Below are 23,315 nucleotides of genomic sequence, written 5' to 3'. Positions count from 1 at the left end.
TGTATGACTTGAGCTGGATCTTAAAGGAAGGTGAGAGTTCAGGCAGGTGGAGCGGGGAGGCTCTCTAATAAGGGAAGGGAGGGGAACAGCCACTTTGGTAATTTGCATTGGTCTTCCTGTACTGGTTGTCCTGGTTGGTTTGTTCTCTGCTCAGGCCTCCAAGGTCAATGACCCTTTCCTGCACAACTGAGAAACCCTGAGCTTTATCTTAACAGAAGGAAAGTGAGAAGGAAAGAAGAAAGAAAAGTGAGAGAACAGAGATCTACCTTCTAAGAAGCCAGTCTTCGTACAGATCATTTTCTGGAGTAAAGAGGGAGGAGAGGCTGGAGGGACATGAAAAAAATATATTTAAAATGATGTGATAGCTATTGTTCATTTCCTGCCTGTTCAGTATCACGTATTATGATTTATATACATTTTTGACTTAATTAAACTTAATTAGAAGTGCAGACCATGTTTATGGAGGAGGAATTGGAAGCTTAAACAGGTTAGGAAATTCTCCCAATGTAATTCAGTGTGGAGGGGGAAAAATTGAAGGAGGTCTGGCTGGCTTTCAAGCCTGTACATCATCACACTTGGCTTAATTTTCCATTACAGAACCGCATATGAACCAGTAAATGGAAGAAGTGTTAATAGTGAATTTAAAAGTTTTTTTTTTTCAAAAGCCTAACAGAGCTGACAGCATTAGTCCTTTAGTGTATTTTATAAGCCACTTGAAATGTTGATTTATTAATGGTTACTTTCTTCCAAAGAAACACTGTCAGTTAAACTGAAGAGTTTGTTTTGTAGCCTTAAAACATGCAGAGGTAATAAATATGAATGCTCAGGTAGAAAAAAGTCTTTATTAAGGAAGAAATTTTTAGGAGTGTTGCTTACTTTCATTTTCTAGACTAAGTACCAGAGTTTAAAAAAGAAAAAGTCATAAGGTTGTAACCTCTTGTTACAGTGGCAAGGTGACAGCTCTATGATGCACTTTTATTTAGTGAAGAAGACTCTGTATTTAAAGGACTTTTACTGTGAGGGAGATTCAAATGCAGGGCATATACATGTGGACAACTACAAGTCCTAATATCTGAACATGGTGGGTTAGAGAATCTAGTTAATTGTGAATTTCTTTGTTCAGTTATCTGATTCCAGACCCTTTTCCAGCCCAAGTTTGGGTTTGAGTGTCTGGTTTTTTTCACCTGCTATCAGATCAATTTAAATTCATTTTAGGCTTTGTTTTCTGTTTCCCAGGAAACTATAATTAATTCACTGAGTGAAAAGAGATACTTGTGCATGTTTTATCTTATTTAACCCCTAATTTATGACTAACAACATTCACAAGGGCCTCTGGGAGCTTGGCTCTGGCCAGGGTTTTAAAGGAGTGGGCATGACCCCTGCCTGTGGCCACAGTTCTCCATGAAGTTTAGGCCCAGGCCTCTGCCTTCACTGCTGCAACCCTAGTGCCCTACATGGCTCGTTAGATGTGCTGGGGGCTTGGAGAAACGAATGAATGAATGTCCTTCTGGAGCCTGCAATCTAATGGGGGAGACAAGCATCCAGCAAACATAAGTTAGACCAAGTCAGCCACCATTCATTCCCCAGTTCCTCATCCCAAGCCTGCACCAGGCTCACCCCCAGCATTGGACTTATCTTCTGTGCTCCGCTGGCCTCTCTGCTTCTGGGATTTCACAGCTGCTGTCTTTCTTTGGCACCTGATTGATTTAGTAGCAAAACCCAACTCTTCCTCAGTAACTCAAAAACCATCTACCCAGAAGATAGGAAGATGCAGGGGAATTTTCTAAAGATGGAAGAGGAAATCTTATGATCTAGCAGCACAGACAATTTGAAATGCAGCTGGAGGGATTCCTGTCCTAAAAGTGTCCTCTGGCTACCTTAGCTGCTGAGGGTTTCAAGGATCTGACCTTCCCTTTTCTGTGACTTCCTTCTCCTACCTCCTTTTCCTCTTTTTCCTTCTCCACTGGTGAAGAAGGGTTGGTTGTTACTGGAAAAATGGGCCTCAGGAGCTTTTGCATTTTCAGGCTTCTGCTTTTTATTCTGTTTTGTTTCCAATGTGTTTTATCCCTCTAGCAAGCAAAAGAAACTTTGCTTGAAAGGGAGAGAAAAGCCCAGAGGCTGTGAAATGGAGTTTTAGACCTTGACATATGGTGCAGAAGTAAGAAGGAAAATTCCATTACAACCTGATTTGCCCTTCATGTACGGGGCAAGCATTTTCTCCTTCAGTGTCTTGAGATAACTAACCCAGATTTTAAAGAGAAAGATCATGTTTCCTGGTTATTTTCTGAGGATTTTTGTATAATCTTAGAGAAGCAGAAGAAATAGAGAGGAGAATGAACATTATGTGGTATTTCATAAGGGCTTTAAAAACGTGTTCACAAAATTAATACATGGTCTGTGTTTGTAAGAGTCAATATAAATATGTTAATTCTTCCTAAATTGATCTATAAATTAAATACAACTCTAATCAAAAAGTCTATTAAACATTTTTGTAGAAACATGGAACCAGCTAAAAGCTACTATAATAGGCAAAAGGAATTATAATTGCCAAAGGATTTTTTTAAGTACTAATTTAGAGGACTTGTACTACCTAATTTCAAGACTTACTTAAGGCAGAGAGTGATCAAGACAGTATGGTTTTGGTAAAAGGATGAACATACATATCAATGGAACAAGGGAGAGAATCCAGAAATAATACCACACAGATGTGACTTATTGATTTTTGACTAAGGCACAAAAGTAACTCACTAGGGAAGGGTATAAAGCCATTTTCAACAAATGGTGCTGGAACAACTTGATGTCTATGTGCAAGAAAAAAAAATGAGCCTCATTCTATGTATGCCTCACCTCATATACAGAAATTAACTCAAAGTGATTATGGATCTAAATGTAAAACCTAGTTTATAATCAGGAAGAAGACATAAAAGAAAATCTTTGTGATCTTGGTTGGACAAAGATTTCTTAGGACAACACTGAAAGTATAGTACCTCAAAGAAAAATTTGATGGATTATTCTTCATCAGAATTTATTTTTCTGATACAAGATCTGTTAGGAGAATGAAAAGACAATGTTTCAACTGGAATAACTACTTGTGAATCATCTAACAAAGGACTTCCATCCAGAATATTTAAAGAACTCTCAAACTTAACAATAACTGTGTCAAATAACCAAACATTAAAAAAAGGGCAAAAAAATTGAGAGGACGTTTTACTAAAGAAGATACACAGAGGCAAATAAATATTCAAGAATATGCTCAACATCATATTGCATACCTAGTAGAGTGGTTAAAAGTGATAATACCAAGCCATGACAAGGGTAAGGGAGGACTGGATGTCTGACATACTGTTGGTGGGAATGTCAGATGGTACTATCATTCTGGAAAACAGTCAGCAGTTTCTAACAAAGTTAAACATATGCTAGGTGAAATTTCATTTTTTTTCATGAACTTTAAAAAAAATTCTTAACTGAAAATCTTTTAAAATTCTTTTAAATAAACTTTATAATCATTTTTTAAATTCCCTTTATCTCTACAGACAGATTAATGACAAACTTCAGTTATACTTTAAAACAAAGGAAAAAAGAAACAAAAATTCAAACTAATGACCAGGCCCCAAAGAGAAAAGGTCCCATTCACGGACATCCACTGCAAATCAGAGAGAGTGAACACAAAGGCTGTGGATACAACACCTACAAGGGGTCTCAAGCTAGATAGCCCTAGGACACTTTGGCAAGTGAAGACTGTGCCCTAAAAAGGCCCACACATTAGAAAGGAAGAGAAATCCCTCCAACACCTGCATAAAACCCAACACAGGAATAAAAGTAATATGAAAAAACAAGGTAACATGACACCTCCAAAAGTTCATAATTTACCAGCAACTGACCCCAAACATATTGAAGTGGATGAAATGTCTGATAAAAAAATTCAAAAGAATGTAATTTTAAATAGAATTTTATTGACTTTAACTTAATTTGGGAAGAGTTGATATTTTAAAATTAATTTTGTTGGATGAAATATTCTATAGATGTCTGTTAAGTCCATAATTTTCAAATTTAAGAGTTTTTTCTGAGTTTATGTCTGGATGACTTATCTAATGGTAAGAGTAGTGTGTTGAAATCACCCAGTATTATTCTGCTGGGGTCTATCTGAGGCTTCAATTTGAGCAGTGTCTCTTTTATGAAATTAGTTGCACCCATGTTTGGGGCATAAATAATTTTTTATTGTTATAATCTTCTTCTTGGATTGTTTCCTTTAGCAGTGTAAAGTGACCTTTTTGTCTCTTCTGATTAATTTTAATTTGATGTCATCTTTGTCAGATATGGGAGTAGCTCCTGCTTGTTTTGCAAGGTATATCAATTTCCATCCTTTAACTTTCAGCCATTGACTGTCTTTGCTTGTAGGGTACATCTCTTGCTAACAACATATAATTGGGTCTTGGTGTTTAATTCATTCCATGAGTCTGTGTCTTTAAATTTGAAATTTGAGACCATTTACATTCAATGTTACTGCAGAGAGTTGTTTAATAATTTTTGCCATTTTGACTTATTTATAATATCTAATTTGATCCTGTTTCTCATTTGCTTAGCTTCTCTTCCAGTGAGATTTGTTTATGAGCTCTGGGGTTTATTTTTATTTCTTCTGTGTGGAATATTTCTTTAAGTAATTTCTATAATGCCAGTTTAGAAGTCATGAATTCTTTCAGTTTCTGCTTATCTAGGAAGGTTTTTATTTCTTCTTTGATTTTTGAAGGATGTCTTTGCTGGATGTAGCAATGTTGGTTGATAGTTCTTTGTTTTTTATCCAGAACTTGGAACACATCATTCCAACCCCTCCTGGCTTTTAGAGATTGTGCTGAGAAATCCAAAGTGATTCTGATTGGCTTGCCTCAAAATGTGTTCTGATGTTTTTTTCTTGAGGCTTTAAAAATTCTGTCCTTGTTCCGCATGTTAGATATTTCAATTATAATGTGTCATGGAGAAGTTCTTTTTTTTTTAATCTTCTTTAATGCTCTAAATGCATCCTATATGTATGTATGTCCATCTCATTCTCAAGGTTTGGATTTTTTTCTAATAATATTTCCTTGAAGAGGTTGTCCATTTCATTAGCCTGCATCTTACAACCCTCCTCAATTTCAAAGATTCTTAAATTTGGTTTCTTAATGTTGTTCTTCTATATTCTGATCATGGTTATTTCTTTTATTTTCTTTAATATTGTCTGAATGTTCAAGGCTTGCCAATTTGTCTTCCAGCTCTGAGATTCTGTCTGCAGCATGGTCTGCTCTACTAGAGAATTTAACTGAACATTATCTCAATCTCCTTATTGAATTTCTCATTCATATCCCATACTGACTTCCTTAATTCATTCAGTTGTTTTTCTGTGGTCTTTTGGAAATCATTGATCATTCTTATAATCATTCTTTTGAATTTTTTATTAGACATTTCATCCACTTCAATATGTTTGGGGTCAGTTGCTGGTGAATTATGAACTTTTGGAGGTGTCATGTTACCTTGTTTTTTCATACTACTTTTATTCCTGTGTTGGGTTTTATGCAGGTGTTGGAGGGATTTCTCTTCCTTTCTAATGTGTGGGCCTTTTTAGGGCACAGTCTTCACTTGCCAAAGTGTCCTAGGGCTATCTAGCTTGAGACCCCTTGTAGGTGTTGTATCCACAGCCTTTGTGTTCACTCTCTCTGATTTGCAGTGGATGTCTGTGAGTGGGACCTTTTCTCTTTGGGGCCTGGTCATTAGTTTGGATTTTTGTTTCTTTTTTCCTTTGTTTTAAAGTATAATTGAAGTTTGTCATTAATCGGTGTGTGGAGCAAGTTATGCTTTTTTTGGCTGAGTTTAGTTCAGTGGCAGAGTCTCTACTCTGAACTTGCAGTGTCCCTGTAGGTTTCCAGAAGGAAACAAACAATAGTAACAACCAATGTGAACAATATACATCATTAAAATAAATACCTAGTTCTACTACGATATCTACAATGTTAATTGCCACAAAAACAGAAATGGTGGGGTCAGCAATTGCCAGCAGCAAAAGCAATAACTAACCATAAACTAGATCTGGCATTAAATTAAACAACAGGTGCCAACTTGTCATCCAGAGCAGTAATAATTGCAACAGCATGAATGGTGGGGGCAGGAGTTACAGGAGCCAATTAGTTCTAAAAGATGGTAAAAATACAATAAATTAAGAGAAAAGAAAATGTGCTAGGAAGGTAGAAGAAAGTTTAAATTTTCAAAAACTGAACAGAGAAAATGCAGAAGAAATGTAGCAGGTGATGATTGTAAGGAAGGAGAAGAATAAAATAGGAGAAAAACAAAGGGAGAAAGAGAGAACAAGATAATTTTGTCTGTTAACAGGAGAAGAAAAGAAAGAGAAAAAAGAAACAAATGAAAACAAAGCAAAACAAATCTCAAATATATAAATCCAAAGCCCTAACCCTCAAAAGACTAGGCAAGGATAAATAACTACATTTCAAAAATGCTAAAAATGAGAGGATGTGTGTGTGTGTGTGTGTGTGTGTGTGTGTGTGTGTGTGTCTAGTTTTTTGGGGGGAAAGAGAGCAGATAGTCCTTTCTCATGGCCATTACTATTGAATAATCAACTCTTTCCTAAGCAATTACTCAGTTCCCCATTTGTTTCAGAATCCACTGTTAAAACAAAGAAAATTTAGTCCTTTAATGGCTATTTTATCTGGGTTAAATAATAAAGGTCAATCCATGGAATATAGGATTTATAATTTATTTATTCATATAATAGATTCAAGTATAATCAAATAGGTAGAGTTTCCAAAATTTTATAGTCTATTTCTCCCTGCTGGTCTGTTAACTGACATTGTATGGTCATTGCTGGGTATGTGCAGTTACATGGACACTACCATTGTGAGCTTACACAGTTGGCAAAGCTAGCTCTTATGTCCAGTAGTGCTATGATACCACCAAGCTTTCCAGTATATTCATATCTGCATGAAAGGGTGTTATGGTTTAGATATGAGGAGTCCCCCAAAAGCTCATGCACGAGACAATGCAAGAAAATTTAGAGGTGAAATGATTGGGTAATGAGAGTTTTTACCTAGTCAGTGCATTAATCTCCTGATAGGAATTAGCTGGGTAATAACAGTAGTCAGGTACGGTGTGGCTGGAGGAGGTGTGTTTCTGGGGACATGCCTTCGGGGTCTGTATTTCATCTTTATCCGCAGAGTCTCTTTCTGCTTCAGGACGTGGTATCCTGAGCTGCTTTCTTCCACCACACTCTTCTACCATGATGTTCTGCTTCACCTCAGTCCTAGGGCAATGGAGCTGGCTCTCTGGATAGAAACCTCTGAAATTGTGTGAGCCAAATAAGTTTTTCCTCCTTTAAAATTGTTCTTATCAGGTATTTTGGTTACAGCAGTGAAAAAGCTGACTAAAACAAAGGGTAAAGAAGTTAACATCTATTAAGAAAGAAAGCCTTTCTTAGTTCATTTTCAGCTGCTATAACAATACCCTTAGTTCCTTTTCAGCTGCTATAACAATACCTAAGACAGGGTAATTTATAAAGGAAAGAGGTTGATGATTCTGGGAAGTCCAAGAACATGGCAACAAAATCTACTTGACTTCTGATGAGGACCGCAAGCTGCTTTAACTCATGATGAGAAGTGGAAGAACACACAGACATGTGTGAAAGAGGATTGGGATAAAGGGGGCAAGATGCTTTTTAATAACCCACTGTCATGAAAATGAACCTACTGTAGTGGGAATTAATTAATCCTTTCAGGGACGGAGCCCCCATGAATCTCAAATACCTCCTGAAGTCTCCTCCAAATGTCAATACTGTTACATTGACAATTAAATTTCAACATGAGTTTTGGTGGAAACAAACCACAAGATAACCTCGCTGTGTGAAATCAAGTACTTTTATATATTGCTGCTGCAAATGTAAATGGATATAACTGGAAAAAGCAGTCAAACAAATCACAAAGTGGTTGCTTAGGGATTAGGAACCATGGTTGTCTGGGAGGACATGATAACTTCTGGGGCGATGGAAATGGTCTATGTCTTGAACAGAAAATGGACTACATTGGTATGTCCTTTTGTCAGAACTGTCTGAAATGTATACTCTAGGTATAAACATTTCAATATGTGTCTATTTTAACCCCCTCAGAAAAAATAAAATGAATAGCATTTTTTAAAAAACCCAATCTTCCAATATCTCTTTGGCCACTTGCAAACTTTACTGTAAAATTTTAGCTTGAATGATACCAATAAAAACTAGACTATCAAAATAAAGTAATTTTGCTTCAAAGGAAATAATAGTTTATTCTGAGCCAAATTTGAGTGATGATCAAAGCTGGGGACCATGAATTCAGGTTACTCCAAATTACATGCTCCATGGAAAAGTTGCATGAACTTTCAGTCACTGAACAAAAGAAAGTCCTGAATCAATTATTTACCAAACACATTTGTAGGATCATCAGATAGGTGGGCTGCAGCAGAGTAGGGACATCTTTTCTATAGGATTCAGATATCATCTCACTTGTAGTTTTAGGGTTGGTGGAGGCTATTCAAATTTAGTTTTAGCTAGTAGTCACCAGGATGTTAGGGCAGATACAGAGGTTGATGGTAAGCAGCTATTAAAGGGACTAAATATAGTGCTAGGTAACTTTGACTCTTGATCTGCAGCATGCCATCTCTTCACAATCTTGGTATCCTGCTGAGCCACCGTCAGACATTCTGCAGGCTCTTCAGTATAGATATGGCTTCTTTAGAGAACTTTAGTTCACATGGCAATTGTATACAAAAGTTATTACTTGCTTAATGGCTATTTCACATTGTGGTCCTTTAAAAAAAATCTTGGAGCACAATAATAATCACATGAAGAACCTACATAAAATGAATTAAGAAAAAGCAGTCTGTCTCTGACTATACTGCTTTGCACAGTACAGTTGTAAAAGGTGAACTCACTTTTCCTCACATGATATCAGGTGAAATGTTGGTCACATTATGGGAGGCAAAGAACATTTGTCATGATACTTAGGAGTAGTGTGAGAGATACTGTAAATCCCATTTCAGAATTTGAACCTTATTTTCTGTGCCAACCTAGTTTCCTACTGAGATGGTAAACTCTGTTGTCTGGATTTCTTTTCTTAGCATCATGGAGAGGTAGAAAGGAAAGAAGAACAGAATTGTGACCTGGAAAAAATTACATATATGTTTATATTTTAAGAGCATCCTTTAAGGGGGACACTGGTGGTACACACCTGTGATCCCAGATACTTGGGAGGCTGAAGAAGGAAGATCACAAGTTTAAGGCCAGTCTCAGCAACTTAGCAAGACCTTGTCTCAAAATTAATTAATTTAAAAAGGATCATGGATGTAGCTCAGTGGGAGAGTGCTTGCCTAGCATGTACAAGCCCCTGGGTTCAATGCCCAGCATTGCAAATGAATGACTGAATGAATGACTAAACATTTTTAAATTTTTAAAAAATTTATCCCTATTATTGTATTTCAAATATCTTAATGTGTTATGCTGTGATACTTCTAAAAAATAGAAAAATAAAAAACTATGGTCAGCAGCTCTGGCATGTTACTTTCCAACCCAATATCCTTATCCTCTAACTTCCTTTTTTTGTCTCCAAATGAGGAAGTCTGGTAATCTGTTGGGACTGTAATCCTGTGAACACTCACCAATCTAAAGGATCAGCTTTCAGCAATGAAATGACCTTGAGTGAATTTCAGAGAGATTAGCCAGGAGAGAGGATTAAACACACTATGTGAATGCAGTGCCTGGAGCAGAATGGAGAGCGAGCAAGGGGGCATTGATTCCTGGCATCCCATGGCTGCCCGGTGCGCAAGATGTGACAAGCCAGACCCCATATGCTTACCTTACACCTTGGTGCGGATAACGGAGGCAGAGATGAGAGCGTATCACCGTCTTCTAGGAAGCTGCGTCAGGCTAGAATGTAGGGCACAAGAAGGTACCTGGAGGGTGGGGAGGCATTTGTTTTATGTATGTTTGGTCATTTATCCTCATCTTAGCAGATGAATGCTTGAGCTAAGAAATTTTATATTGAAAATTATTAACTTTGTAATTTTCTTGCTGAGTCTAAAAATGATTTTTAAAAAGGTATCATTCAGCTTTTACAATATTTATTGAGATAGAGTCATAGTAAAAAAAGATGATCAAATATTCTGAAAAGAAAAGTAGAGTGTATAGGCGTGAGCTTATTTTAAAAGCATAGATATATGTGTACATAGAGGTGTACATATTGGATATTACATGCAATAACTGATTTGTTTTGGGTGAAACAATGATGTCTTCTTATTTTTGCTCAGTTGTATTTTCTCCTTTAAAAAGGAACTAACATATAGCGCTTTTATAAAACGAAAATAAGAATCCAGGTTATGGAATTCGTGTTCCTTAAAAAAAATCATTAAGTCTAGAAGACTTCGCGATAGATTCATGAGCTGGTAACAGATTTGGTCTGAGTAGGAATTTCCATGCATTGCAAGCCAGTAAGACTGCTTTAAGAGCTGAAACAACTACTTGTTTCTTAGAACAAGTAGTCAGGCTGCTTCTTTTGTGAATGGTCTTATTGCTATACTCCCAGGTTTCTTTCTTTTTTTTTCTTTTGCCTTGAAACTATTTTAATATATTTATTCCCTGGGATTATAGGGTAGAAGAGGTATTAAAGCAAATGTTTCTGTCTCTTCCATTATTTTTTTCAAATCTTTTTTTCTTTATAATTTTTATTGGTGCGTTTTAACTATATATAATAGTAGGATTCATTGTTTCTCTCATTATTCTTTATTTACATATGAAACCTGGGTTCCTAAATGGAGAAGTGTGCTTTTAAAATAAATTCATTGCAGTATACTTTCTGATTGACATATGATTCATGCTCATACTGTATTCATATACATGTATAATATATAATATAAATACTATATTTTCAAGAGCAAGCGATACTTTATATTTGCTACTTATGAAAGGAAAATTATAAATCAGATTTTCTATTTCATACTTAAAACGTGTTCAACTGTACACACAAATATCTTTACAGGGCTTGAATTTAGGTAAAACTTATTCCTCAAATTTTACTAAAGTTAAATCATAATTATACACCTCCAGTTTTGTTAATAGTGAGGAAAAGATGTAATTTGAAAGAATAAAAGAATTTCTGAATCCTAAGCTTGCAACATTACAGACACCATTGTCACTTTCTCCCCCCACCCCCCATTGAAGAAGGCTGTGAAATGTTCATGTATTTGCTTTGGTTCTGAACTATTAATTAATTAATTAATTAATTAATTAATTAATTAATTTGATACCAAGTATTGAACCCAGGAGTGCTCAACCACTGAGCCACATCCCCAACCCTTTTTTATTTTTTGAGTCAGGCCCTCACTAAGTTATTCAGAGTCTCCCTAAGTCACTGAGCCTGCCCTTGAACTTGTGATGCTCCTGCTTTAGTCTTCTGAGCCACTGGAATTGCAGGCATGTGCCACCACACCTGGCTCAACTATTTTATTTTATCTGTGACTCAAAACAGCAATGAATAAACCAATGTATGCTTTGTGGGTATCTAAATGGCCTTTCTGATATTACTTTCATCTTAAATTAATGGGATGCTGTCAGTAGACTTTTTGAAATAACACTAATTCCTCTTTAGGAGAATGAAACTCAGGAAAGGATCCACTGATTTATGTGTTTAATAAGACCTGTATGTCATTGTTGGAGGCCAGGGAGAGTCAGTAGTTAAAGGTTTGCTTTTCCATTAACTATTCTCTTTTTAAATGAAAAAAAAAAGTTTGTAAAACATAAAATGAATGCATACCTATAGTAGGGATAAAGACCTGGATTTCAGTGGATTAGTATATACTCAAACTATTCTTGGTTAGAGGACTGTTTTCCCTCAGATTGTTTCGGAGATCCTGGCTACTCCTACTATGAGAGACCCTGTGAGAGACCCTAGCTGCTCATACTGTATTCGTATACATGTATAATATATAATATAAATACTATATTGTGGGTCTGCCATCTCACCTCAGAGTTGACACCTTGTAGCTTAGAAGAGGGAAAAGAAAGCGAAGACACACCTATTTCTTTAACACTCTGACTCAGGAGCAATGCTCAACCTATTGGCATTCACTGGCCACATGACCATGACTGACAATGGGTAGGAGATTGAGTCCTTGGCTGGGCAGACACCTACAGTGATAATGCTACTGTGTGGAATAGGAGCTGAGACCTTCTGGTGGGCAGCTAGCTATCTCTGCCTCAATTTCTCAATGTAAAAATATTCAACTAAGAAGTTACTTCATATAAACATATGAATTAACTTAACACAAATGATAATGTTCTATTTTGTATCTAAAATTGAAAAAAAAATTAATGTAGTTTGAACTTCCTTTCTTTAGTGCATTCAGGTAGGTCTGATTTCATTTAATGTCTCCACAGTGTTCTATTTTATGGCTGTATCATTATATATTTAACCAATCACCTATTAATGGACATTTGTTATAGACAAACAAATTAATAAATATCTTAGTACATACTTATTTTTGCACTATTGTTGATATTATCATGGATTAAATTCATGAACATGGAATTTCCTAGCTAGAAGACTGCATATTTAATATTATCCCCAAAAGAATCAACAGATTTTTACCAATTTTGCCTTTACCCATAGAGAACCTGCCTACCCTCTTGCCAACCCTATATGTTATTAATCTTTAAAATAATAACAAATCCATTAGGCAAAAATGTCTCATTTTATTAAATTTTAAAAAGTGAAATGCCGCAGTCCGGCTGCAGCAAAATAACGGGGTGGGGGAGGGTGACGAACAACTTGTGTAGATTGATACAGCAGGAGTGGGAGCCGTTTATTGTAGGACAGGAGGGGTATTTATACATTTCACACAGCTTATCTTAATTAACATAAACTCCATATAGCAGTCAACCAATAAGGAATCTCCACACTTAATGGCTCGCTGGAGTTACTTCACAAACCACTCCCTCTGGCAAAATGCCAGGCGCCATCCAGATTTGTTTACAGACTCTAACATTCCCCTGGCAAAATGCCAGGCGCCATCCTGACTTGTTTACAGACTCTAACAGTGAAATGTCTCATTTTGTTTTGATCCTTTGGTTTGAACATATGTTCAAATTTCATAAGTCAAAACCTAAGCCCCAGTGTGATGGTATTAGCAGGCGGAGCCTCTAGGAGGTGTTAATCATTTGAAGGCTCCACCCTTGTGAGGTAGGATTACTGTCCATCTAAAAGAAGCCTCATCTTTCTGTCCCTGCTGCCACATAAGGATATAGGGTTTATCCCTTTGCTCTTCCACCACATGAGGCAAGAAGGCACCATCGTGGAAGCAGAGACCAAGTCCTTACCAGACATCAAATATGCTGGTGCTTTCATTGTGAACTTCCCAGCCTTTAGAACTGTGAGGAATTTCTATTATTTATTTATTTATATTTTGGGGTACTGGGAATTGAATTCAGAGGCATTCAACCACTGAGCCACATCCTCAGCCCAATTTTGTATTTCATTTAGAGACAGGGTCTCACTGAGTTGCTTAGCATCTCACCATTGCTGAGGCTGGCTTTGAACTTGTGATCCTCCTGCCTCAGCCTCCTAAGCTCCTGGGATGTACACAGTGTTTGGCTCTATTCATTATAAATTACCCAATCTAAGGTATTTTGTTTAGCAGCAGAAATGATGGAGACATGAAGCTAAACGTGCCTGAGATATATATTCATTGGCTGTGTTTCTTCTGTGAATTGTCTGTTTTGAATTTGTTGTTATTGTATTAATGACTGTTGTAACAAATGACCACCAACTTGATGGCTTACAACAATGGACATTTATTTATTTTCTCAGAATCCCAAAGGCCAGAAGTCTAAAATCAGGCTATTGGCCAGTCTGCTTCCTAGAGGCTCCAGGGTAGATTCAGTTTCTCATCTCTGGTGGTTCTAGGTGCACCATTGCAGTATGTATCTCCATCTTTACCTGGTTGCCTCTATATTTCTGTTCCCCTGTTTCTTGGTTCAGTCTCCCTACTCTTCTCACCATTTTGTTACTTGGCCCTTAGCACTGTTTCCAGACAATGGACTTGTTGGATGGAGAATGGAGGGCATAGACTGTAAGGGGGCCCATGATAAGCAGTGGGAAGGGCTTGAGGTGTTCTGGAAGGAGAGGTAAGCAGAGTCTTAATCCAGGGTTGCCTTATTGCCTTCAATTAGCAGAGAAGAAAATGTTAAACCAAAAGTTCACACCTTCTAGTCCTTTGTTTCAAGAACAAAGGATTATTTTGTTTGGGCAGTAAGAGAAGCAGACTATCATTGAAGGTCTCCTACCATTTCCATATGCTTTCCCTTCTCTCTCCTTTTCTCTCCCTCCATTCGTCTTTGTTTACTATTAGTCTTTTCCTCATGCTCTTCCTTCCTGTTCTGTTCTTAGTTGCTCTCTTTATATCAAAGAAGACATTTGGCATTTGTTTTTTAGGGCTTGGCTAGCTTCACTTAGCATAATCTGCTCAGAGGAGGTAGAGAGGGAAGAGGGGAGGGGAGGGGAGGGGAGGGGGGATAGTAGGGGATAGGAAAGGTAGCAGAATACAACAGTCACTAATATGCCATTATGTAATAATGTGAGTATGTAACAGTTGTGATTCTGCAATCTGTATTTGGGGTAAAAATGGGAGTTCAAAACCCAATTGAGTCTAATGTATGAAAGATGATATATCATGAGCTCTGTAATGTTTTGAACAATCAATAAAAAAAAAAAAGAGAAGCAGACTAGTGGACAACCCAACAACAGTTTTCCCCGTGAGCTCCATTTTCATAAGCAATAGGTAAGGATCAAGAACAGGCTTGGCATCACACCATTTTACATGAGACCCTTGAGCATCTGCAGATGTTGGTATCTATGGGGGTCTTGGAGCCAATCCTGCAAGGATGCTGGATTGGATTTAAAACAGTTGAAGTGTTGAGAAAGATATTACTTAGGTTTTAACTTTTCTTTGTTAGATACATACAATGTTTGAAAGATTCAGATAAATGAAATTTGTAAATTAATGGCTTTGGCAGATAATGCTGATTATTCACGACTTGTTAAACTTACAAACTAATTGAACATAAATTTTTGAAAAATAGTCTAGGGAGTTGGTATCCAGTGGATACTTGCTTCCAGGTTCACACAGCAGCATTAGGAGAGCTTATAACAAATGTAGAATCTCTGGCCCCCCTCAAGGTCCAATGAAGCAATCTGAATTTTAAAGATCAGAATGATTTCTGAAGCTCTTGCTTTGGGGGAGTATAAAATACAGATGGAGCACTTTGAAATCTAGTAATAAAACAGAAAATCTTTCTGAAGGGACTAGGCATTTTGACAATCTCTTCCAGGGCCTTGATTGCTTCTTATTACCTAGACAGTGGGGCTTGTTTGCCAATTCTGGAATTATAGGGTTGCTATCAAAGTGGCCAGAATGCTGCTTCTAGTTATTGCTGCTAAAGGGCCTCTTTGCATAGGGTGTTAGTCAGCTTTACGTTACCATAAGAAAATACCTGATAATCAGCTTATAAGTAGGAAAGGTTTATTTACCCTAACAGTTTTAGAGGTTTCAGTCTGTGATTGATTAGCCTTGCTGCTTTGGGCCTGTAGCAAGGCAGCACATCATGGAGGGGAGCATGTGGTGGGACACAAAAACGTGGAAACAGAGTTCTCCTCTGTTTGGCACTGTTTGGCACTGGGACTTGAGGTACCACTATTCCCTTTGAGTGTAAAGCCCCAGTGGCTATAGGCCTTCCACTAGGCCCCACCTCTGAAAGTTCCCACATCTCCCTATAGCGCCAAGCTGGGAACTTAGCCTGTAGCACACAGACCACTGGGGGGTGTAGACACTGTAGCACATGGAAACTCTGGCCTCAGCCTCAGGGAAATATTACCTCAGGCCTCATATAAGGTCACAATGTAAAAATACCAGCAGAAACTAAGAAGCTCTAAAAAAAAAAAAAAACACCAAATTTGACTTTAGTGAGCAAAAAGGAGAAAATAGATGTGAATACATATTTAAAAACCAGACCTGTATATGTCTAATAACATACCCATTCTGAAAGCACTATTTTAAATAGACTCCTCGCCAAGATTTGGAAATCCTGGGGCAAGAGTGCAAATGAAAAGCCACATACCACTCTCACTGTTAAATGGAATATATTTTTAGTATATTTTATTTCATATAGCCATATGATCTTATTTATATAGCTTAATATATTTTATTTTCCTCTCTTGACAAAAATACCACCAGAGCGATACAATGTACATATATGTGTATGTGTGTGTGTGTGTGTGTGTGTGTGTGTGTATGTATATATATATATATATATATATATATATATATATAGTTTTTATATGACTGAAAATCAGAAAATATCAAAGATGACTGAACTGAATTATTGCCTGTGGGTGTTGTTGATGGATCAGTGGTCCTTGAATAAATAATGTATATTCACCCATAAGGTTAGCAGTTACTCCCTAAAATATTTTTTCTCTTGCCTTCATGTCAGCAAAATTGCTATGCTGTTATAATTTGAGATTTTTCACATGATTTTAACTCTGTTGAGAACAGTGATCTAAAATAGCTGTAATCTAAGTAAAAGACAATTGTATTTGATGAGTTCAAAATTTGTGTATATTTGCATCATGAATTAGAAGAAAAAGAAAAGTGAGAACGTTGATGCTTGGTAATACTGGACATGATACTTTATTGTACAAGAATCTACAGCATTCATGTCACATGAGAGGAAGTGTTTCACAAGTTGATTACTTTGTCTTTTCTCTTACCTAAGCACTTCCGGTGCTCAGATCCTCCCTGTCCTCTGAAGCAGTGTGTGTCCATGATGTCAGCGGTGGCACAGCCCACAGACCTTCATAACATTTGGATGCAGTCATCTTTTCTTTTGAGGACATAGACCAAGAGATGTGGAGTTCCTCCTTGGGCCTGAGCGGTATAAGAGGGTGGATATGCAGGACTACTGTGTCCCCTGCCAGCGCTGAGCTCTGGATCATGACAGAAGCACCTGTGTGGTCTTCCATACAAATGTTTATGGGGGGAGATTGTGCTGTGTGGAGCCCTCCATAGGGCAGGGCCTGGGGCAGGGAACACGAGGAAACTTTCTGGGAGGATGAAAATTTTCTGTATCATGATTTGCAATAAGGTTACATCAGTGTATATATTTGTCAAAATTCATCAAGCTGTACACCTAAGATTTGTGCATTTTACTGCATGTAAATTATTCTTCAATAAATATACTAGTGCAAAAAATATAGGTTATCAGAGCACATTTTTTTTCTGCTTGTAAACTAAATAGGAGTAACCACATGTGGTCCCAACACTTGGACACACTGTGTCATATACCTGGGCACACGTGTACAAATATACCACATACTTTTTTTCTTCAACCTGGCTTCAATGATTTTAGTGTTCTTGGCATTGTATCTTAAATAATTTTCTGTAGATGTGGACTTCATAACTGTATAAACTATTGCTTCCATTTTTTCACTGTTAAAAATAATATTACAAGTCTACATTGTTACATAGAATGTTTTTATTTTATTATGTTCTTGTAATACATTTTTAAGATACAGAATGAATGGGTAAAAGATGATGAAGGTTTAAATGACTATATACTGAAGAGGTGTATGCATTGGTTAAGATGTTGGGCTTTGGTGTTCAAAACAAGCTGGGTTCAAGTTTGGACTCTGCTTGCCTTTGGACAAACCCCTTCAGAGCTTGTTCATTAACACCCTTAGAGATGTTCTGAGGGTGAAGGGAGAAATGTATATGAAGTGTTTTGTATGGAATCTACTATATAAGTGTTCAATAATCACAGGGTAAAATATTGTAAAACTATTTTCTGAAAGGACACTGCTGGCCTCATTTTCTGAGTTATACAGAAGTACTAGTTTTCCAACATAAATCCAGCAATGTATGTTAGAATCTCAACTATTTTATGGATGAAATAAGATACAAGGGGGCTGGGATTGTAGCTCAATGGTAGAGTGCTTGCCTGGTATGTGTAAGGCTCTGGGTTCAATCCCCCAGTACTAAAAATAGAAAAAGAAAAAGGAAACAAAGAAATGAGATGAAGGTTGAGTATCCCTTATCTAAAATTCTTAGAACTAGAAAGTGTCTCAGATTTCATATTTTTTCATATTTTAGAAGATTTGCATATACATAATGAGATGTCTTAGGGATGGGACCCAAGTTGAAACATGAAATTTATTTATTTTCATATACACCTTATACATGTAGCCTGAAGTTAATTTCATACAATTTTTAAAAATAATCTTGTGCGTGAAACAAAGCTTCATGGTGTGGGTCTTTTCACTTGTGGTGTCATGTCAGTGCTTAAAATGTTTTGGATTTTGTATTTTCAGATTAGGGATGTTCAATCCGTATTCAATTGCTTTTTAAATTCCATTAATCAACTGCTAGGGAATTGAATATTGTTTTAGTGTTCTTGATTCTTAAAAACTTTTAAGTTCCTCCAAAAATTCTTCTGTCTACTTTTCAAATGTCTTTTATTCATTCTTAATTAGTGGACAAGACTGTGACACTGAAGTTGTTGGTCTGGGTCAGGTTTAGCATCACTGTAGCACAGGACAAAGTCCAGAAAGGGAATGTATTTCTCCATCAGTAAGATGGAAAAGTGAGAGGCAGTGTGCCCTCAAGTGGCTTTGCACCAGCCCAGCAGCTGTTTTCTCTTAGCTTCTTGTCCCCAGATGTTTTCTGGGCAGTCAGGTGTGATGTAGTGGGCATGGGAGGGCAGGGCTGGTGGGAGGGGCTCACTTGAGTGCTAGGTTTATCCCCTTTCTGCCATTATTTAAGTAAGTAAACCAATTAATCTGTAAAGTGTGTTGTTAGTGCCTGGCTCACAGCTGGTGCTGTATTGGTGCTATTAACAGAGGACTGTGAGTGACACAATACCTAGGAATGGAGATCCTGGTCCACTGCTGATTAGCAGTTGCTACAGATGCAGGTGTTGAGGCCTAAGTGACAGACCCTTCTGTTGCGTCTGTCCACCTGATTCTCTGGGCAAAGCACTGGATGTCACTGGTTCTGCCACATCTGGGGCTACTGTTCTTCTCTGGTCCAGATTATTAAAAAAAAGTTAATCCCCCCCACACATCACCACCACCATACTTGTGTCTTTTAGATCACAATGAGACAAGAATTTGAGAACATGAAGAGTGGGAGGCTCAGGGTCTCACTGCCCTTCATTCCTTTCCAGTCACATCACTCAGCACCTAGATAGTCTCAGCCCATTTCCTGCCCTCTACTGTGAGCAGTGTGGTTTCATCATTAGTAAACAAAGGTCCTGCTCAGAGTTCATGTTTCCATCTCAGATTGAGAAGTGGGTGACCCAGGGCTGCTGCTCGCTGCCTACATCTGGATTCCCATGGAACATGCTGGACTATTATTGTCATCTAGGAGGCCAGAGGCTGTGTAGGGCCTTTCATACTTTCTGTACTTCTCAAATCTTAGGTAGGGTAAAAGACAGTCATGCTTCTATACACTTACTGGAGATAGAAAAAGGCATTTTTTTCTAGTATATTTGTAACTTTGCCCAGGATAGAAATTGGGTTGAATCTGAGTTAATGCTTCCCTTTTGTCTCCTGTGGCTTATAAAGAGACAGGTTTCTCCCCTAATCCATGTCCATCAAAAGTATCAAAAAACAAGCGAGAAGCCTGCATGCTGGACAGAAGGCCAGGGTAGATGTGAAGCAGGCACCCAACCCTGGAGGATCATCTTTGGTTATGTTCAGCTCTTCCTGAGAGAAGGAAATTCATTCCCAGGAGAGGACAACGAAACTTACAGTGTTCTTGACTTGGTTGCCCTGCTAGAAGGTGACAGAGAGGGTATTTTATTCGGGTATGTCTGTATCTGAAGCCAGGACTTTTCCACTGCAGCTGGACGAGTTCCTTTAGGACCAAGGAACTTGGGTACTTCTCCTGACTCCACCTATATGGGAGGGTAAGTCCTGCCAACAGCAGGGCTGGCCCTGTGTCTGTTGGTACAGAGCATCAACAGGCCTTGTTTAGATGGCCAGTACTGAGCATGCCTCTATTCCAGCAGGCCCACAAATCTCAGGCATCACTAAAGTCGAGTGTATTGGCAGTCTTCACCTCTGAGTCAGACGCCAAATCTAAAAGAAAGCTCCTGATCTATTGCAGGTGGCCAACTTGGGTCACATGGCTTCTGTATTAGGAAGACTTCAAGAGTAAATAACATCATTGCCAGACTGGGGGCCAGGCATGATCAGCAAAACCTGGGCCAGAGATGCACCAGCTCATTTCTATTCTTAGAAAGAGAAATCATAACTTTTAATCTTGTAAATGAGATAGCCACATGAGGCTGTTGAGAAGATCTGTGCGAACCTCAGATTCCCAGGCTAAGGGCTGCTAGTCAGCCTCTCAGAGGTGGGGAGGAGAGGGGCCTCTGCACCTGAAGGCCAAGGGTCAAGGCACTTCATTAAGTCTGGTTAATTTGGGTCACCCATGACTGACCCAGGCTCTATGCTTCATTTGTTGTGTTACCACAGGCAAGTTGAGAATCTCTTTAGGTCTCCACTTCTTCATTTAGAAAATGAAATGGGGCAAGGGCATGATTTGTTTCCCTCATTTCTGTGATCTTTTCAGATTTTCTCTTTAAGATGCTTAATTTAATGGATATCTCAAATAAGAGGTATAAGAATAATAAGTTGCACTTTATGATTTTTTGCTTTCCTCTGGGTTTATCATCTCAAATATGCTCCTTCAGGTATGAAAAAAATGACAACCAAGCTCTATTTTTGAGTACGTCACTTTCCTAGGACCCTGTAAAATTACATTTGAAGCAACTCTTCAGTCATATAACTTCTCTTTCTGCTGAAATTATGTTACTGTCCATTAGTATTTTACATTTTATGATGGAAAATTTGAAACATATGCAAGAGAATTGTATAATGAGCCCCCATGGACTCAACCAGCCTCAATAAATATGCACATTTTGTCAATCTTGTTTTTTTTGCCTTCCCCCACCCCAGGAACACTTTTGGCAGAGGAGAATACTGGAGTATTTAAAGCAAATCTCAGAAATCATTTCATTTGTGTTTCTAACAGAGGAAGTCCTCCTTTTTGTAAAATGTAGCTATAATAGCTACACCTACCCAGATTAACAGTGATATCATTGTTATTCTACCCACCCAAATTAATGATGCAGAAGTTCTTTGAATTTTGGCAAATTGAGTAGGGAATGGGGATTAAGATGAAGGAGCTCTAGTTTGGATTTAGTCCTTTCTTCCAGAAAAAAAAAAGTTGGAATTCACTCATTGAGGAGGATCCTGGGGTTTTAGCTACTAGTGAGCCCACTCCTACACAATTCTGAAAGAAATGTGGGAAAGACCTGTCTGTTCAGAGTAACAGATGTAATTAGCCTTTACTGAGTACCTACTGTGTACATCTCTACAAAAATCAACTCTTTTAACCTTCACACCAAAGCTGAGAATAGGAACCAAGGTGCCAGGAGGAGCTTCCCAAATATCACCTTCTGATTGGTCAATATCATAATGCTTCCAAAACTCCCTCCTGGATCAGTAGGAAATCTTTCCAAATAGAATCAGTACACAAGGCTGTGTGGTTTGTACCTTAATCTACCCAGATGTTTAACTGCTACAGAAACATTAACTAGTTCATTCTTTAGGAGTCCATGGAAAGCCAGATGTGGTGTTATATGCCTATAATCCCAGTGGCTTAGGAGGCTGAGGCAGGAGGACTGCAAGTTGGAGGCCAGCCCCAGCAACTTACAGAGGCCCTAAGCAACTTAGGGAGACCCTGTCTCAAAATTTAAAATTAAATAAAAAGGGCTGGGTATGTGGCTCTGTGATTAAGTGCCCCTGGGTTCAATTCCCAGTACAGTAAATAAATAAATAGATAAAGCCAGAGTCCCTGGAAAATATGTAACTAAGGATAATAGAGTTCTCTTTCTAGAGAGAACATGAAAATGCCTTCCTCTCCCCAGCCCAGGCTAAGAGATTCGGCTTACTTCTTCTCCCTAATTCCCTTTCCCAAATGGATATATAGATGGTTCCTGACTTAGAATAGTTTGGTTTAGGATTTTTCAACTTAACAATGATGGTAAAGTGATACTCATTCAGTATTTTGAATTTTTTTTTTTTGTATGGCAAAGTCTTTACTTTTAAATGATTATCAGTACTCCAAATGATAACATGTAGCAAGTCCTTGAATCCTCTTATCTAGTAATTTTGATTAAAATAAACTAACAGTAGCCCTAACAAGTATGTTAGTATTTGTTGTTCAAACCCTTAGTCAGAATGGATGAATTTAAGGCTGCTGATGCTTCAGATAAATTACAAATAACTATTTACTACTTGTTCATAGATAAAGCCCCTGACCTTCAAGAAAGTATAAGGGGAAAATATTTAATCCTTTTCTTTCTGTAAATAATTGTTTTTCCCTACTAAATCTAAGAAAGAAAAGCTCAACATTGATACATCCATTGCTTGAGCTGAAGGCATAGGAAAACAGACAACACATACGTATTAAATTTCTAAGAAGGATGAAGTAAAAAGATAACACCTTTGGATAAGGACTAAGGCTATACAAAGAAGGTAGATTTGCTATTCTCCAAAAGGGACCTTTTATCTCACAGAGAAATAATTTCATGCCTTTTGTAAGAATAGAACTCAAGTTCTGCTGAAGCTTCATATTCTGCAAGGCACTTCATGTTCTGAAGTGCCTATCTAGGAAACGGGCTTCTTTTTCCTCCTATCCATTTAAATGGTAGTTTTCATGAATTTCGGTCGCATGTTGCAGACAAAGGCCAAGAGATTATTCAAGACTGCATCCCCCTGTTCTGCTGGAAGCAGGTCTGTGGGGTAGTCATTTTTTCCTGGGTCTCATTCTCACTTCAGAGCTGCCACAGGATCTCAGTGCTAGAGCTTCCTTGACATTGAACTCTTTCTCCCTCTGCAGGCGATACTGTTCAATTTCAGCCTGAGAGGCTACTTTGGCCTGCTTCAGCTTCTGGTTCTTTCACTTGTGGGCTTTGGACATCTTCTCTGCAGCCTGCTTTTTGCTGGATCCCCTGTGACTGACTGGTCATGGCTGTGCAACTCAGAGGCCCAGCCAAGTGGCCTAATTCTATGCGATGGCCCACAGTATTTTGAATATCCATCTTTTGCTAAACTAATGATATTGGGTTGTAACAATCTCTTATGATGTTGGGCAGAGGCATCTGCCTGCAGCTCCCCAGTCGGACACATGAGGAAAGT

At 37.9% G+C, this 23,315-nt stretch overlaps 1 protein-coding gene and 1 pseudogene across 9 annotated transcripts in view; one reads left to right on the top strand and one right to left on the bottom strand.

Annotated features, from left to right (window-relative positions):
• The window catches only part of MCF2L2 (MCF.2 cell line derived transforming sequence-like 2), a 247,921-nt gene that overhangs the window by 7,187 nt on the left and 217,419 nt on the right, over positions 1 to 23,315 (top strand). The gene's annotated exons all lie outside the window — the stretch shown is intronic.
• On the bottom strand, positions 22,810 to 23,146 carry LOC308653492 (V-type proton ATPase subunit G 1-like; annotated as a pseudogene). Its single transcript has one exon. The product of its transcript is annotated as a V-type proton ATPase subunit G 1-like (transcript).

This window comes from Spermophilus citellus (genome assembly GCF_964194105.1).
Source record: "Spermophilus citellus genome assembly, chromosome: 7".
In the NCBI taxonomy this organism is placed as follows: Eukaryota; Metazoa; Chordata; class Mammalia; order Rodentia; family Sciuridae; genus Spermophilus; species Spermophilus citellus.
The sequence above is the reverse complement of the archived record's forward strand: the minus strand, read 5'-3'. Positions and strand labels throughout refer to the sequence as shown.